This window comes from Phyllobates terribilis, unplaced genomic scaffold, assembly GCF_046119375.1.
Source record: "Phyllobates terribilis strain yellow unplaced genomic scaffold, ASM4611937v1 Scaffold_9__5_contigs__length_417890890, whole genome shotgun sequence".
Classification (NCBI taxonomy): domain Eukaryota; kingdom Metazoa; phylum Chordata; class Amphibia; order Anura; family Dendrobatidae; genus Phyllobates; species Phyllobates terribilis.
In genome coordinates, this window is record NW_027362769.1 from 409556404 (window position 1) to 409569134 (window position 12731).

Sequence of the window (12731 nt, forward strand, 5' to 3'; positions counted from 1 at the left end):
GGTCCACGATCGCCCCGCTCCTCCCTGGGCGGTCCACGATCGCCCCGCTCCTCCCTGGGCGGTCCACGATCGCCCCGCTCCTCCCTGGGCGGTCCACGATCGCCCCGCTCCTCCCTGGGCGGTCCACGATCGCCCCGCTCCTCCCTGGGCGGTCCACGATCGCCCCGCTCCTCCCTGGGCGGTCCACGATCGCCCCGCTCCTCCCTGGGCGGTCCACGATTGCCCAGCTACTCCCTGGGCGGTGGTCCATGGTCGCCATGCTCCTCCCTGTGTGGTAGTCCACAGACACCCCGCTCCTCCCCAGTGTTGCTCCGCTCCTCCCTGTGCGGTCCACGGTCGCCCTGCTCCTCCCTGTGTGGTCCACGGTCATCCCGCTCTTCCCTGTGTGGTCCACGATAGCCCAGCTCATCCCTATGCGGAGGTCCACAGTCGCCCTGTTCCTCCGTGTGGTGGTCCACAGTCACCCCGCTCCTCCCCACGGTTGTTCCGCTCCTCCTTGTGTGGTCCACGGTCGCCCTGCTCCTCCCTATGCGGTGGTCCACGCTCGCCTTGTTCCTCCCTGTGTGGGCCACAGTCACCCCGCTCCTCCCGACGGTTGCTCTACTCCTCCCTGTGCGGTCCACGGTCGCCCTGCTCCTCCCTATGCAGTCCCAGGTCGCTCCATTGCTCCCTGTGCGGTCCACGGTCATCCCGCTCTTCCCTGTGCGGTCCACGCTCAACCCGCTCCTCCCTGTGCGGTCCACGGTCAACCCGCTCCTCCCTGTGCGGTCCACGGTCACCCCGCTCCTCCCTGTGCGGTCCACGGTCACCCCGCTCCTCCCTGTGCGGTCCACGGTCACCCCGCTCCTCCCTGTGCGGTCCACGGTCACCCCGCTCCTCCCTGTGCGGTCCACGGTCACCCCGCTCCTCCCTGTGTGGTCCACGGTCACCCCGCTCCTCCCTATGCGGTCCAGTCGCACCGCTCCTCCCTATGCGGTGGTCCATAGTCACCCCGCTCCTCCCTGTGTGGTCCACGGTCGCCCTGTTCCTCCCTGTGTGGTGGTCCATAGTCACCCCGCTCCTCCCGACGTTTGCTAAGCTCCTTCCTGCGCGGTCCACAGTCGCCCCGCTCCTCCCTGCGCAGTCCACGGTCACCCCGCTCCTCCATTGTGCGGTCCAGTCGCACCGCTCCTCCCTATGTGGTGGTCCATAGTCACCCCGCTCCTCCCTGTGTGGTCCACGGTCGCCCTGTTCTTCCCTGTGTGGTGGTCCATAGTCACCCCGCTCCTCCCGACGTTTGCTCCGCTCCTTCCTGCGCGGTCCACAGTCGCCCTGCTCCTCCCGATGCGGTGGTCCACGGTCGCCCCGCTCCTCCCTCCACGATCGCCCTACTTTTCCAATCACACAGTTCATGCTACTCCGATGTCTTTATTGATCATTATACAGGGTGTTATCTTGGGCACATGGCGTGACGCCCACCGTCTACTGGAATGGTGACCCCGGTGATAAAAGACGCGGCATCTGAAGCCAGGAAGGCGATTGTCCGGGCAACTTCCTCCACAGTGCCGGGCCGGCCCAGGGCGTGGGTGTGCTGGGTGCGCTGCAGCATCTTCAGAGGGGAAGACAAGGGTTAGAAACAGAAAAACTGCAATAAACCCAAGGAAAGGAGGCGTGAGCTGCGTACCTGAGCGTACTGCTCCTCGTCCAGGCCCGCGCGCCGGTGCACCTCCGTAATAATGACCCCCGGACTGAGAAACACAACGTGATCAGTGAGAACAACATCAATAATGGCATCTTCTGCTTCAGTCACTATTCTGCTGTTACACCATGTCTTATCCTCCAGTCACCTCCAGAGCTGCACACATTATTATTTCTTCACAATTTCTACACTTTTCCCCCTTTTTCCAGAACACCGTCCGTACACAGCCGCTATATGTGCTGCAAGGATGACCGAGCACATTCACCCCCCCTCCCCCCGTCAGGGGCTGAGAGGGTTAATCCCTTTAGAATGATGGTTACTGAACATTCCGGAATGTGGGCGGAGCCAAGCTTCTATATAGACCCCAGACCCTGCAGAGCAGGAGCAGAGAGGTGCGGGGGTCGGTGTGGCTCCAGGGGATCGGGCCCCAGTGTGGCCCCTGTCCATCTGCCAAGAGCAGTAAGTTTTGGCCCTTCTAGGCCGTAGTTATTATTTTACCATCTTGGCCCCCATACAACTTTCTTCATGGATGATCATCATCATATTAACAAATCGGGGATTCATTGATTTATTTTTTAGATTTTATTTCCTGCATTTTGCGAGTCATTCTATACGATTTTATATAATATATAGGTTTTGACTTGTTTTATATTTTTCATTGCTTTTCTTTAGGTTTAGATTGTATACTGTATTATGGAATAAGGGGAGAGGGAGGAGGAGAACTTTTATAGAGGTTTTTTTTTATTTTTATATAGTTTTTTCTTCGATCCGGCAATCACTTGTATAATATCATGATATCAATCTCCTATGAAACTCGGCCACCGCTGTGCACACAGGCAGCCGGGGGAAAGGGCGGGGGTCCGGAGACCACTGGTTGCCACAATAACCCCCATGTCTACCCTATTTCTATCTGCTTGAATGCTGCAGTCACAATTGACAGCATCAAAGGGGTTGAATTTCTTCACTCACAGCAGTTAGACCCGGGCGCTGGCTGTACAGCACCGCCGGCCTCCGCACTGTATGGAGCACCGTCACCAGTTATTCTCACTCACAGCAGTTAGACCCGGGCGCTGGCTGTACAGCACCGCCGGCCTCCGCACTGTATGGAGCACCGTCACCAGTTATTCTCACTCACAGCAGTTAGACCCGGGCGCTGGCTGTACAGCACCGCAGGCCTCCGCACTGTATGGAGCATCGTCACCAGTTATTCTCAGTCACAGCAGTTAGACCCGGGCACTGGCTGTACAGCACCGCCGGCCTCCGCACTGTATGGAGCACCGTCACCAGTTATTCTCACTCACAGCAGTTAGACCCGGGCGCTGGCTGTACAGCACCGCCGGCCTCCGCACAGTATGGAGCACCGTCACCAGTTATTCTCAGTCACAGCAGTTAGACCCGGGCGCTGGCTGTACAGCACCGCTGGCCTCTGCACTGTATGGAGCACCATCACCAGTTATTCTCACTCACAGCAGTTAGACCCGGGCGCTGGCTGTACAGCACCGCCGGCCTCTGCACAGTATGGAGCACCGTCACCAGTTATTCTCAGTCACAGCAGTTAGACCCGGGCGCTGGCTGTACAGCACCGCTGGCCTCTGCACTGTATGGAGCACCGTCACCAGTTATTCTCACTCACAGCAGTTAGACCCGGGCGCTGGCTGTACAGCACCGCCGGCCTCCGCACAGTATGGAGCATCGTCACCAGTTATTCTCACTCACAGCAGTTAGACCCGGGCACTGGCTGTACAGCACCGCCGGCCTCCGCACAGTATGGAGCACCGTCACCAGTTATTCTCAGTCACAGCAGTTAGACCCGGGCGCTGGCTGTACAGCACCGCCGGCCTCCGCACTGTATGGAGCACAGTCACCAGTTATTCTCACTCACAGCAGTTAGACCCGGGCGCTGGCTGTACAGCACCGCCGGCCTCCGCACTGTATGGAGCACCGTCACCAGTTATTCTCACTCACAGCAGTTAGACCCGGGCACTGGCTGTACAGCACCGCCGGCCTCCGCACTGTATGGAGCACAGTCACCAGTTATTCTCACTCACAGCAGTTAGACCCGGGCGCTGGCTGTACAGCACCGCCAGCCTCCGCACTGTATGGAGCACAGTCACCAGTTATTCTCACTCACAGCAGTTAGACCCGGGCACTGGCTGTACAGCACCGCCGGCCTCTGCACTGTATGGAGCACAGTCACCAGTTATTCTCAGTCACAGCAGTTAGACCCGGGCACTGGCTGTACAGCACCGCCGGCCTCTGCATTGTATGGAGCACCGTCACCAGTTATTCTCAGTCACAGCAGTTAGACCCGGGCGCTGGCTGTACAGCACCGCCGGCCTCTGCATTGTATGGAGCACCGTCACCAGTTATTCTCACTCACAGCAGTTAGACCCGGGCGCTGGCTGTACAGCACCGCCAGCCTCCGTACTGTATGGAGCATCGTCACCAGTTATTCTCACTCACAGCAGTTAGACCCGGGCACTGGCTGTACAGCACCGCCGGCCTCCGCACTGTATGGAGCACAGTCACCAGTTATTCTCACTCACAGCAGTTAGACCCGGGCGCTGGCTGTACAGCACCGCCAGCCTCCGCACTGTATGGAGCACAGTCACCAGTTATTCTCACTCACAGCAGTTAGACCCGGGCACTGGCTGTACAGCACCGCCGGCCTCTGCACTGTATGGAGCACAGTCACCAGTTATTCTCAGTCACAGCAGTTAGACCCGGGCACTGGCTGTACAGCACCGCCGGCCTCTGCATTGTATGGAGCACCGTCACCAGTTATTCTCAGTCACAGCAGTTAGACCCGGGCGCTGGCTGTACAGCACCGCCGGCCTCTGCATTGTATGGAGCACCGTCACCAGTTATTCTCACTCACAGCAGTTAGACCCGGGCGCTGGCTGTACAGCACCGCCGGCCTCAGCGTCGGATGTGCGCCGCCATCTAAAGAGCAGCACGCTCTTCCTCACCTTCCTCTCACGCATTTATGTCAGCATGGCGGGGTCACCGCCTCTCCGACAAGCCACAGGCAGCAGCACCACCAGGGTCACCCCGTACATTCGTGACAGCAGCCCCGACAGCCCGTGGTCACTACTTCGTATCAGTTCACACTCACCAGACGGCGTTCACACGGACTTCTTTACTCGCCAACTCTGAGCAGAAAGAGAGAGAATCATTTGGCTGTAACAGCCGCACTATACAGCTCTGTGTAATGTCGCCCTAGGGCGAGGGGTGACACCAGGGGCGACACTAACTGCAGAGACGGATCCACACCCTCATCAGATCTCCGTCCATCACTCACCCAGAGCCGCACATCGGGTCAGCTGGTCCACCGCAGACTTGGACATACAGTAAGCGAGGACCCCGGGGAACTGCAAGATAATAACTCCTTATAATGTCCATGTCCTATCCTCCAGTCACCTCCAGAGCTGCACTCACTATTCTGCTGCATCATGTCTTATCCTCCAGTCACCTCCAGAGCTGCAGTCACTATTCTGCTGCATCATGTCTTATCCTCCAGTCACCTCCAGAGCAGCACTCACTATTCTGCTGCATCATGCCTTATCCTCCAGTCACCTCCAGAGCAGCACTCACTATTCTGCTGCATCATGTCTTATCCTCCAGTCACCTCCAGAGCTGTAGTCACTATTCTGCTGTTACATCGTGTCTTATTCTCCAGTCACCTCCAGAGCTGCGGTCACTATTCTGCTGTTACATCGTGTCTTATCCTACAGACACCTCCAGAGCTGCAGTCACTATTCTGCTGTTACATCATGTCTTATCCTCCTGTCACCTCCAGAGCTGCACTCACTATTCTGCTGTTACATCGTGTCTTATCCTCCAGTCACCTCCAGAGCTGCAGTCGCTATTCTGCTGTTACATCATGTCTTATCCTCCTGTCACCTCCAGAGCTGCACTCACTATTCTGCTGTTGCATCGTATCTTATCCTCCAGTCACCTCCAGAGCTGCACACACTATTCTGCTGTTACATCGTGTCTTATCCTCCAGTCACCTCCAGAGCTGCACTCACTATTCTGCTGTTACATCGTGTCTTATCCTCCAGTCACCTCCAAAGCTGCACACACTATTCTGCTGTTACATCGTGTCTTATCCTCCAGTCACCTCCAGAGCTGCAGTCACTATCCTATTACATCGTGTCTTATCCTCCAGAGCTGCACTCACTATTCTGCTGTTACATCGTGTCTTATCCTCCAGTCACCTCCAGAGCTGCACTCACTATTCTGCTTTTACATCGTGTCTTATCCTCCAGTCACCTCCAGAGCTGCACTCACTATTCTGATATTACATCGTGTCTTATCCTCCAGACCTGCAGTCACTATTCTGATATTACATCGTGTCTTATCCTCCTGTCACCTCCAGAGCTGCAGTCACTATTCTGCGGTTACATCGTGTCTTATCCTCCTGTCACCTCCAGAGCTGCACTCACTATTCTGCTGTTACATCGTGTCTTATCCTCCAGAGCTGCACTCACTATTCTGATATTACATCGTGTCTTATCCTCCTGTCACCTCCAGAGCTGCACTCACTATTCTGCTGTTGCATCGTATCCTCCAGTCACCTCCAGAGCTGCAGTCACTATTATGCTGTTGCATCGTGTCTTATCCTCCAGTCACCTCCAGAGCTGCAGTCACTATTATGCTGTTGCATCGTGTCTTATCCTCCAGTCACCTCCAGAGCTGCAGTCACTATTATGCTGTTGCATCGTGTCTTATCCTCCAGTCACCTCCAGAGCTGCAGTCACTATTCTGCTGTTACATCATGTCTTATCCTCCAGTCAACTCCAGAGCTGCACACACTATTCTGCTGTTACATTGTGTCTTATCCTCCAGTCACCTCCAGAGCTGCACTCACTATTCTGCTGTTACATCATGTCTTATCCTCCAGTCGCCTCCAGAGCTGCGGTCACTATTCTACCACGGGGGGGGCCGTGATGCCTGCGAGGACCCTCGGGAGGGGGGGGGGGGGCGGTGATGCCAGTGAGGACCCTCGGGGTGGCGGGGGGCCTGCGAGGACCCTATCACTCACCGATCTCTGCCCGGTCACGCTGGAGACATTGACGATGTTGCCTTTGGTCTTGGTGAGATGCGGTGCGGCCAGCTGAGTCAGGTAGAACAGGGACCTGCGAGCACAGGGGGAGAATTAGCGGTTGCACCCACTTCCTGCTTCACCTGAGACCCCCAGGAAATGCTGGCCCCTCATATCTGGGAGAATGAGGTAAGGAAACCCCACCCCCACGGATCAGCAATGCTGAGGGCACCATGGGCACTGTGGGTAGATGCAGCTGCCAGCAACTGTGTGTCACATGACGGCCCCTCACCGGGTGTTCACGTTCATCACGTGGTCGTAGTCCTGCAGACTCGTGGTCTCTATCGTCCCCATAGCCAGTATCCCTCCGCTATTCACCAGCACGTCCAGCTGCCCGAAGTGCGCCACCGTCCGCTCCACCATCTGCCGGAGCAGCGCCTCATCTGTCAGGTCTCCCAGAACCAGCAGAGGCTGCAGAGAAGGAAGGGTTAATATCCTGCACAGAAGCCGACACACCTTGTAATACCGCCCACCACCACTAAAGAACCAAAGGTTTCCCATAGAGATGAATGCAACAGCGCCCCCAGCCATGAAATATCCGAGAAAAATATCAGAAAAAGGGGCAAGGAAAATGCAACATGAGAAAATATGTGACCCCCATATAATACTGCTCCAACCATAACCACTACTGATATGGACGGGCGCTATCCCTTTAATCTATAGTTCTAACATCTGTCAGTATTAAAGGGATAGTCCAGGACTGGAATGAGATCTTAACTCCCCATCCGACTGCAGCTCATCACTAAGAAGGACGCTGGAGACCTCGTTATAGAGCGTAGCTCTGGAGGATGCCATCACCTTCTGGTCACAGAAGTCCTCACAGCCCCGAGCCGTCTCCTTCAGCTTCTCTTCATTTCTTCCATTAAGGGCCAACCGGGCCCCTAGACGGGCAAACAGCAACGCGGTGCCGGCACCGATCCCAGAGCTGGCCCCGGTCACCAGGCAAACCTTCCCCCGAAGACACACCACCTGGAGAGGAGCAGACGAGAGGACAATGACCACCTGACCGCGGGGGTCCAACGTGTGTGCAAGTGTTCAGGGGTACTCGTCATAGGTGTCCTCATACACCGCAGCCCCTCATACACCGCAGCCCCTCATACACCGCAGCCCCTCATACACCCCCTATGTGTCCTCCATACACCGCAGCCCCTCATATCCCGCCTATGTGTCCTCCATACACCGCAGCCCCTCATATCCCGCCTATGTGTCCTCCATACACCGCAGCCCCTCATACACCCCCTATGTGTCCTTCATACACCCCCTATGTGTCCTTCATACACCGCAGCCCCTCATACCCCCCTATGTATCCACCATACACCGCAGCCCCTCATACATCCCCTATGTGTCCTCCATACACCGCAGCCCCTCATACCCCCCTATGAAACCACCATACACCGCAGCCCCTCATACACCCCCTGTGTCCTCCATACACCGCAGCCCCTCATATCCCCCCTATGTGTCCTCCATACACCGCAGCCCCTCATACACCCCCTATGTATCCTTCATACACCGCAGCCCCTCATATCCCCCCATGTGTCCTCCATACACCGCAGCCCCTCATATCCCCCCTATGTATCCACCATACACCGCAGCCCCTCATACACCCCCTATGTGTCCTCCATACACCGCAGCCCCTCATATCCCCCCTATGTGTCCTCCATACACCGCAGCCCCTCATACACCCCCTATGTGTCCTCCATACACCGCAGCCCCTCATATCCCCCCTGTGTCCTCCATACACCGCAGCCCCTCATACACCCCCTATGTATCCTTCATACACCGCAGCCCCTCATACCCCCCTATGTATCCACCATACACCGCAGCCCCTCATACACCCCCTATGTGTCCTCCATACACCGCAGCCCCTCATATCCCCCCTATGTGTCCTCCATACACCGCAGCCCCTCATACACCCCCCTATGTGTCCTCCATACACCGCAGCCCCTCATATCCCCCCTATGTGTCCTCCATACACCGCAGCCCCTCATACACCCCCTATGTGTCCTTCATACACCGCAGCCCCTCATACACCCCCTATGTGTCCTTCATACACCGCAGCCCCTCATACACCCCCTGTGTCCTCCATACACCGCAGCCCCTCATATCCCGCCTATGTGTCCTCCATTCACCGCAGCCCCTCATACACCCCCTATGTGTCCTTCATACACCGCAGCCCCTCATACATCCCCTATGTGTCCTCCATACACCGCAGCCCCTCATATCCCCCTATGTATCCACCATACACCGCAGCCCCTCATACACCCCCTATGTGTCCTTCATACACCGCAGCCCCTCATACCCCCCTATGTATCCACCATACACCGCAGCCCCTCATACACCCCCTATGTGTCCTCCATACAACGCAGCCCCTCATATCCCCCCTGTGTCCTCCATACACTGCAGCCCCTCATACACCCCCTATGTGTCCTCCATACACCGCAGCCCCTCATATCCCCCCTGTGTCCTCCATACACCGCAGCCCCTCATATCCCCCCTGTGTCCTCCATACACTGCAGCCCCTCATACACCCCCTATGTGTCCTCCATACAACGCAGCCCCTCATATCCCCCCTGTGTCCTTCATACACCCCCTATGTGTCCTCCATACACCGCAGCCCCTCATACCCCCCTATGTATCCACCATACACCGCAGCCCCTCATACACCCCCTATGTGTCCTCCATACACCGCAGCCCCTCATATCCCCCCTGTGTCCTTCATACACCCCCTATGTGTCCTTCATACACCGCAGCCCCTCATACACCCCCTATGTGTCCTTCATACACCCCCTATGTGTCCTTCATACACCCCCTATGTGTCCTTCATACACCGCAGCCCCTCATACACCCCCTATGTGTCCTTCATACACCGCAGCCCCTCATACACCCCCTATGTGTCCTCCATACACCGCAGCCCTTCATATCCCCCTTATGTATCCACCATACACCGCAGCCCCTCATATCCCCCCTATGTGTCCTCCATACACCGAAGCCCCTCATATCCCCCTATGTGTCCTTCATACACCCCCTATGTGTCCTCCATACACCGCAGCCCCTCATACACCCCCCTATGTGTCCTCCATACACCCCCTATGTGTCCTTCATACACCGCAGCCCCTCATATCCCCCCTATGTGTCCTTCATACACCCCCTATGTGTCCTCCATACACCGCAGCCCCTCATACACCCCCTATGTGTCCTCCATACACCGCAGCCCCTCATATCCCCCTTATGTATCCACCATACACCGCAGCCCCTCATACACCCCATGTGTCCTCCATACACCGCAGCCCCTCATATCCCCCCTATGTATCCACCATACACCGCAGCCCCTCATACACCCCCTATGTGTCCTCCATACACCGCAGCCCCTCATACACCCCCCTATGTGTCCTCCATACACCGCAGCCCCTCATATCCCCCCTATGTGTCCTCCATACACCGCAGCCCCTCATATCCCCCCTATGTATCCACCATACACCGCAGCCCCTCATACACCCCCTATGTGTCCTCCATACACCGCAGCCCCTCATATCCCCCTTATGTATCCACCATACACCGCAGCCCCTCATACACCCCCTATGTGTCCTCCATACACCGCAGCCCCTCATATCCCCCTTATGTATCCACCATACACCGCAGCCCCTCACTTGCTCCGGATTTCCTGCCGCCGCCATTCTTTGCTCTCCCGGCGCTGACAGCGGCTCCTCTGCTCCCCCTGCTGGACGTCCATGTACAGCTCTTCTGGTTGCAGATTAACCCTTCGCAGACTAGGCACATTTTTACTTTGAGGGCTTGTTGTTTTTTTTAACCCCTGGCGGTTTCCCCCTCAGTTTCTACACGTGCTGCCATACCAGTGCAATGTGGAGATCGGAGGGGGCGACATGACCACGGCTCCTCGGGCGTCTGATCACATAAGGATATAAGGACTCAACATTCCTCTTCGGGGTAAAGAGAGTTTTGGGTTTTTTGTGTACTCTCCCTTTATAAGGCCAACACTGCTGTATACAGTGTATATACCATGTACAGGCGGCGCTGTATGCAGTGTATATACCATGTACAGGCGACACTGTATGCAGTGTATATACCATGTACAGGCGGCGCTGTATACAGTGTATATACCATGTACAGGCGGCACTCTATACAGTGTATATACCATGTACAGGCGGCGCTGTATGCAGTGTATATACCATGTACAGGTGGCGCTGTATACAGTGTATATACCATGTACAGGCGGCGCTGTATGCAGTGTATATACCATGTACAGGCGACGCTGTATACAGTGTATATACCATGTACAGGTGGCGCTGTATGCAGTGTATATACCATGTACAGGTGGCGCTGTATACAGTGTATATACCATGTACAGGCGGCGCTGTATGCAGTGTATATACCATATACAGGCGACACTGTATGCAGTGTATATACCATGTACAGGCGGCGCTGTATGCAGTGTATATACCATATACAGGCGACACTGTATACAGTGTATATACCATGTACAGGCGGCGCTGTATGCAGTGTATATACCATATACAGGCGACACTGTATACAGTGTATATACCATGTACAGGCGGCGCTGTATGCAGTGTATATACCATGTACAGGCGGCGCTGTATACAGTGTATATACCATGTACAGGCGGCGCTGTATACAGTGTATATACCATGTACAGGCGACGCTGTATACAGTGTATATACCATGTACAGGTGGCGCTGTATGCAGTGTATATACCATGTACAGGTGGCGCTGTATACAGTGTATATACCATGTACAGGCGGCGCTGTATGCAGTGTATATACCATGTACAGGCGGCGCTGTATACAGTGTATATACCATGTACAGGCGGCGCTGTATACAGTGTATATACCATATACAGGCGGCGCTGTATACAGTGTATATACCATGTACAGGCGGCGCTGTATGCAGTGTATATACCATGTACAGGCGGCGCTGTATACAGTGTATATACCATGTACAGGCGGCGCTGTATGCAGTATATATACCATGTACAGGCGGCGCTGTATACAGTGTATATACCATGTACAGGCGGCGCTGTATGCAGTGTATATACCATGTACAGGCGACGCTGTATGCAGTGTATATACCATGTACAGGCGGCGCTGTATGCAGTGTATATACCATGTACAGGCGACGCTGTATGCAGTGTATATACCATGTACAGGCGGCGCTGTATACAGTGTATATACCATGTACAGGCGGCGCTGTATACAGTGTATATACCATGTACAGGCGGCGCTGTATACAGTGTATATACCATGTACAGGCGGCGCTGTATGCAGTGTATATACCATGTACAGGCGACGCTGTATGCAGTGTATATACCATGTACAGGCGGCGCTGTATGCAGTGTATATACCATGTACAGGCGGCGCTGTATACAGTGTATATACCATGTACAGGCGACGCTGTATACAGTGTATATACCATATACAGACGGCGCTGTATGCAGTGTATATACCATGTACAGGCGGCGCTGTATGCAGTGTATATACCATGTACAGGCGACGCTGTATACAGTGTATATACCATGTACAGGCGGCGCTGTATGCAGTGTATATACCATGTACAGGCGGCGCTGTATACAGTGTATATACCATGTACAGGCGGCGCTGTATACAGTGTATATACCATGTACAGGCGACACTGTATACAGTGTATATACCATGTACAGGCGTCGCTGTATACAGTGTATATACCATGTACAGGCGGCGCTGTATACAGTGTATATACCATGTACAGGCGGCGCTGTATACAGTGTATATACCATATACAGGCGGCGCTGTATACAGTGTATATACCATGTACAGGCGGCGCTGTATACAGTGTATATACCATGTACAGGCGGCGCTGTATACAGTGTATATACCATGTACAGGCGGCGCTGTATGCAGTGTATATACCATGTACAGGCGGCGCTGTATACAG

At 55.1% G+C, this 12731-nt stretch overlaps 1 pseudogene; it reads right to left on the reverse strand.

Annotated features, from left to right (window-relative positions):
- Positions 1 to 1391: 1391 nt before the first annotated feature.
- LOC141162656 (3-oxoacyl-[acyl-carrier-protein] reductase FabG-like) lies at positions 1392 to 10515 on the reverse strand (annotated as a pseudogene).
- Positions 10516 to 12731: the final 2216 nt, after the last annotated feature.